Here is a 6,000-nt window from a genome sequence, read left to right as displayed (position 1 = left end):
TGCCAAAACCGCAGCCCAGAAAGTGTCAAGTTACAACCATTCAAGAAGACTTTCTTTTTCCAGAAAAAAAAGGGTTTTTTTTAGCTTCTGTTTTTAGCACTGTGTTTATACGCCCCCATAAAACACAGGATGATTTGCCCCATTATATGCAGGATTGCATGCACCTTAAATGTTTAGAGTTTCATTTTTAAGTCGAATATAACATGAAATAAATATAAAATGCAGTTTTCAAATAATTTAATATGCAAATGGATTTAGCAAACCAACTTTATCCTATCTGAAATCGTAATTGCATCTCTTGCCAAATCACAAATCACCTGAGATTAATTATATTCTTTGGTTTAATAACATTAACTACACCCAGGCCTGACAACTGTAGAAAACACCTAATTAGTCTGACCAGATGATGCACTGTGGGCTAAAATATTTTGAAAACAAACAGATCATGCAGCGATCTTCAGAAATGTAAAAGCAGATAAGAAAGGAAGTCATTGGCATCTATAAAAGTGGAAATAGTTACCCTCTAAATCATACTGCGAACCTATTTCCAAGGATGTCCTGGAGCATGGCAGTGGTAGTATTATGAATGAGAGCTACTGTGCCTCTTCAAAGCCTGGATGACCTGCCTTAATTCATAATGCCATGAATTATTCCTTCTAGCAGATAATCCTAAAGACGAATGTTGGATCATAATTTCATGACTTTAAGCTTCTGCCCACTTGCTTTAGACAGAAAGATGATGATCTGAAACTGCCCATCTCTGATCTAAATTAACGTTACAGTGCCACAGTCAAAGACTGGAGTTAAATTCACTTGAGATGTTGTGGCAAAACCTCAGACAGGCCATCCAGGGTTTGTAATCCTCAGATGTGGCTGTAGTAAAAGAATTAAAAGTGGACCAAAATCAGTCCACTGTATCTAAAGTACTCATTGGCAGCTATGGCAAACACTTGAGGACAGTTGTTGCCTCCAGAGTTGATACAACTGGTTGAGGCTTAATGGTAAAATTTCTTTTTCCAAACATGGCCAGGCTGGTTTAAATGGTCTTTTTCTCTTAATAACTAAAATTATCATTTGAAAACTAAATTTCCTATTTATTGAGATGATAACTAAAACATGTATTGTGTGACCAAAAAAAGGAAAAAAAAAACTGTGTGGAGGAGGGGGAGTACTTTTTCATAATGCTGATACTGTCAAAGATTTCATTTATCTTTTTCTTTTTTTGCATAAATGCAGGCGTTTAATCCAACAATGTTCTACACACCAAATGACTTCTGACACCTAACATTTATTGACTGCGCATATACTTGTTGCAGATTCAACAGTCATTCAATAATCACTGGATATATCATAAAACCCATCTTAAAAAAAATAAAGTAAAATATAGCCGTAACTTTCCATTGCTTCCCATTGATTTATTCCTTACTGTTTATACAGCCCATTCTGACCACTGATTGTCCCTTTTGCACATCTCATAACCACTAAACACAGCCCATTAAGTCACAGCAGTGGAGCTGGGAGAGGAAAACGTTGCTTTTATACTTTGGTTAGTTTATTTTAGTTGGAAACCGCAGGGACACATAAGTCTGAAACATATATCAAGGGAAGGCAGAAGACAGCAACATTCTTGTGTCTTTCTGGCTTAAAAACACTGAATGCAAATTTTTAAATCTCCAAAACCATCAAGACATATTACTTACTGAAGCAAATTTTGACTATGTAACACAAACTGGGCCAAAGTGGAGTCTGAACTTCAAATGTATATCTGAGTACAAAGCAGTTGCAATAAGACAAAAATTTGGACGATGGTGTTTACAACAAATGTATGATTTATTACTATTGCAGCTTTCTATAAATAACATTTATTTTTAAAGACTTAAATTGATTGTCACACATTGCGGTTGTCAGATATAAACTAAAAGCAACAATTTTCACTTCAAACAAGCCTTACTTCACATGTCAACAACTTAAAAATTGCGCCTCACACAGAGTCCAAACCACCACCCCACACAGTGCATTCATCCCACAACTGAAAACAGGGTTCATCCCTTCCGCTGTCTCAAAACTGCCGGCTCAGTTTCTGCATTTCCTTCTCCTTGGCTTCAAAGGCGCTCTTGGTGCTGAACAGTTCCTCCACCGAGTCCACTATGTCCTGCATTTCCCGGGCCATTTCAGCGTAGCTCTCCTTCAGCTCCTCCTGCTGCTGCCTCAGATCCGTCGCTGCCTGCATCAGCTCCGAGGCCTGAAAGCTGCACTGGCTCCGGAGGTCTTCCACATCCGTCAGCAGCGTCTCCATGCTCTTCAGCACCTGCTCCAGACGGCCTGCGGCCACCTCGAACTCTGACGTGTCCTGGAAAAGGGTGTCGAAGTTGGAGTTGTCCAGTGACTCCAGCTTGATTTCAGGCTCTGAATCCTCCTTTGTCTCTTCCATCTCTTCCTTCTCATTTTCCTCTGCTTTTGACGCTTTCTCCATGATCCTCCTGATGCAGAAATTCTCAACCAACCAACAGGGCAGTCAAATTTCACCAAAACAGATATCTGTAAATAAAAGGAATCATTTAGCTTCAAAGAAAAGCAGTGAAATAAATATTGAAAAGGAAAGTAAAGCAGCTCCCTTAGACTCTGCTCCCTTAGACTCTATTAGATAGTGAGGAGTTTATCCCCTTACAGAGTGGGGTAAAGAGGCCGTTCTGTGTAATCTCATTCTCTTCTGCACCTGCGTGTTCAGTGTATTTCTGTCCAAGTCCTCGTTCACTGCCATGCAAAAGTACCATAATCCAGTTTTGGGCAGCGGGCCCAAGCAATGACCCTCCTGGGGCTCCGATGAGCAGCAGGTTGTACGTGAGATTATGTAGCACCTCCTTCTCGCCTGACCGCTTTTACTGTCTGAGGGGAAAGATTAACCCCGTCCTCGTAGAGCTACCTGCGGTTGGTCTTACATGCAGTGACCTCTGCTCTAGTGTGAGGATAATTCCTGTGAACTGTGGAGGAATTACAGTCACATTACTTTAAGGTTGTGTTACAGGTGCTTTGCATGTCCAAAAGAATTCTCCTGAAATATTTTCACCTTTTGCCACAATGCCATTACAAACTTCAATGTATTATATTTGGTAGCCTATTGCCTATTTTTTCCATGTCATAGTTATGTCTCCTAATAGAACACATTGCAGTTTGAAATTTTAATGGCAAATAACAAAACAGTTAAAAAAATAAAAAATTAAAAAGCTCAGTAGTTATAAAGAACATTCCAAGACCTCTTACATATTTTTAAATCCTCAAAAATTACAACTGAGTATTTTTAATTTTCTGTTCTCCTTCAATTCTTTTAAAAACAGAAACAATGGAGCACAGGGTTCCTTCAATCAAACAGAGCTTAGTAAATATAAAATAGAAGTTTTAAAATATATTTTTGTGCAAAATATATTTATGTTAACGCTACTATTATAAGAAATCTATGAGAACTTTTTAGGTTGTACAATCCCAAGTACTTTACTTGTTCACAGCATGAATCTGTCAAACAAGAAAAACAAACAAACTGCAGCGATATTTGAGTTCACGTGTCTTGTTCACATGTTAAAGAGCCAGCAGAAGAAACTGCTCTTTAAATGGCTGTAAAGATAACGAGTTTACATGATGAGCTCACCTCCCCAAAGTTCTTATCAAAACAAGACAACTTGCTCTAAAGAGGCCAACGCCAGGGGAAACTCTTCTTAATCTCCAAGTGGCTCAAAATACGGACATTTAAGTTTTAGTTACATCAAAAGGAATAATTAATTTGTCACAAAAGTTTTGGTTCCACTGAATATTATTCACTGAGAAAAGGAATATTGTTTGTGTGAGATTTAAAAAGTTGAGTCCATTTTAAATATTACTGTTGTATAATGCAATCCAGCAGCAAGAACATATTTTATTTATTTTTTTACAAGGGAATAGTTCTAGTAATAAGACAGTGATGGCCTAGATATTTCACAAATTGACAGGTTTACCTAACCTGATCAAACTTCAACAAAACATCACACACTACCTATTATTACTTGTCCTATTTGACTGAACAATAGTAATGATTTTTTTACTAAAAGACCTCCACTCCGCTTTTGAATGTTTCTTTGAGTTACATTGAAAATCTAGAATTATAAAATATATTATTATATATATCAGACAAACCAAAATAAAGTCAATCACCTCTTGCTGGTTTTCGATGCTAGTGATGAGCAACCAAGGTCAACCCTCAGAATGAAAGTGTTGTCAGTGAATGAACCAGCTGACTCTCTCTTTCGCTCTCCCTCTCTCTCTCTCTCTCTCTCTTTCTCTCTCTCCCTGTGTCTCTGTCTTCCTCTCTCTCTCTCTCTCGCTGTCTTACTTTTGGTCTCTTGTCTTAAAATGAACCCCAACATTTTTCCTCCCCCCAACAAAATCTTTATAATGTAGATATTAGTTATCTTCAAATGTTTACATTTTCATAAACTTACATAAATGTTTAAAAATATGTTTTCACTTTACTGTGGGCAATGAAAATCACACAAATATATATACTTAAATGGTCTTATATATAGGTTGATAAAATGTGGAAAGCAATTTGGGATGTGAGTACTTTCTGGAAAACTCCTCCTATTTAACACTGGTAGTTCTTTGAAATTATAGGTCCCATCCTGAAAGACATGATTCATTTTACAGCAAACTAAGTGATAAATACAAAAAGAAAATTTATACAGTATACATTGATTTGATGCCACTGTGAGGCAATAAAATGCATCATATTATGAGCATCTTATCTGTATTTCAGCCTAACTGTTCTGCAGTTCTTCAACGTTTCCACGTGGGGGCGCCCTAAGGACTTCTAACTTTCAATGTTTCTCCAAACTGTTAAAGGAGATTTCTGAAGGCAGGCGTTTCCACTTTAATAAAACACACTACCTGCTGTTTTTTGTTTTGTTTTTCTTGCTTGTGTGTATTTTATTTACCTAACATAGTGAGTGTGAATATGAACATTTAAAACAAAGTAAAGATAAGCTAGCAGCAGCAAACTCTCCAAGAGGCTGTGCCCAAGCTTCATGAGCCTCAACATGTGTAACTATTTAAGTGTCAACATGTGGATTCCTGTGTGCTTCTGTGTATTGAGAATGCTGTGTGGGGGTTCAGGGGTATGGATTATTTCGCTTGGAGTCTTATTCAGAGCGGCCAATCAAGCGTGAGGCACAGAGGAGAAAGGGGGCATTGTTGTGGCCTCAGAAAATAGATTCAATCACAGAGTCTCAACAGGAACACGCTTCCAACAACTGCCTGACCCTTTCAACTCATGACTTTGCTTTGTAGCACTGTGAATGTATGTATCAATTCACTTGCTGTTTGAATTTATATGTGGTTCGTGTTAGTTATGCAAGTAGGTATCAAAATAGACCAAAGCTTGTTTGACAAGATTACTTGGTTTCTGCTTCTGGATTTAAACTCAAAATGTAACCATAAAAATACTGAATGAATTATCACCCAGATGCTCATAGGCTCTCCTCTGGAGTCTTAAGTCGATGAGGGAGTTACAGCAGTTCCTTTCCCCTCATGACTATTTCTGGTGTCAACTGGGAGTACATGTGCTGAAGATTTATGTATGTCCATTTGCTGTTGTTGAGGGGATTGTGGTCGATACTTGAGACATGACGTTATTGATGGGGTCCTTTCTAAAGGGGTACTCAGGAGTAGAAGAGCAAGGACTGACATTTCACTGAAGTAGGTCATTTTAATAGGAATGAGGGCTCGGGATTGCAAGTTTGCACAACAAAATGTGTATATATATAAATATACAAATCCTGGATGCTTAGCAAAGAACGGGAACCGCCGTGGTTGAGAAGGCCAAAACAAGAGCATCTCTATCCTCGCTAACGGAAGTTCTGCAAAACCATAGTCTTTTAACTCATTGCAGCTGCCCACATGGATGAGTCAAACATCTTTTAGAAAAAGGAAACATTTAAATGGTCAAAGGACACAAAGACTTAGGTAATTGATCAC

Source organism: Xiphophorus hellerii, chromosome 15, assembly GCF_003331165.1.
Source record: "Xiphophorus hellerii strain 12219 chromosome 15, Xiphophorus_hellerii-4.1, whole genome shotgun sequence".
Lineage (NCBI taxonomy): Eukaryota > Metazoa > Chordata > Actinopteri > Cyprinodontiformes > Poeciliidae > Xiphophorus > Xiphophorus hellerii.
Note: the sequence above shows the minus strand (reverse complement) of the source record.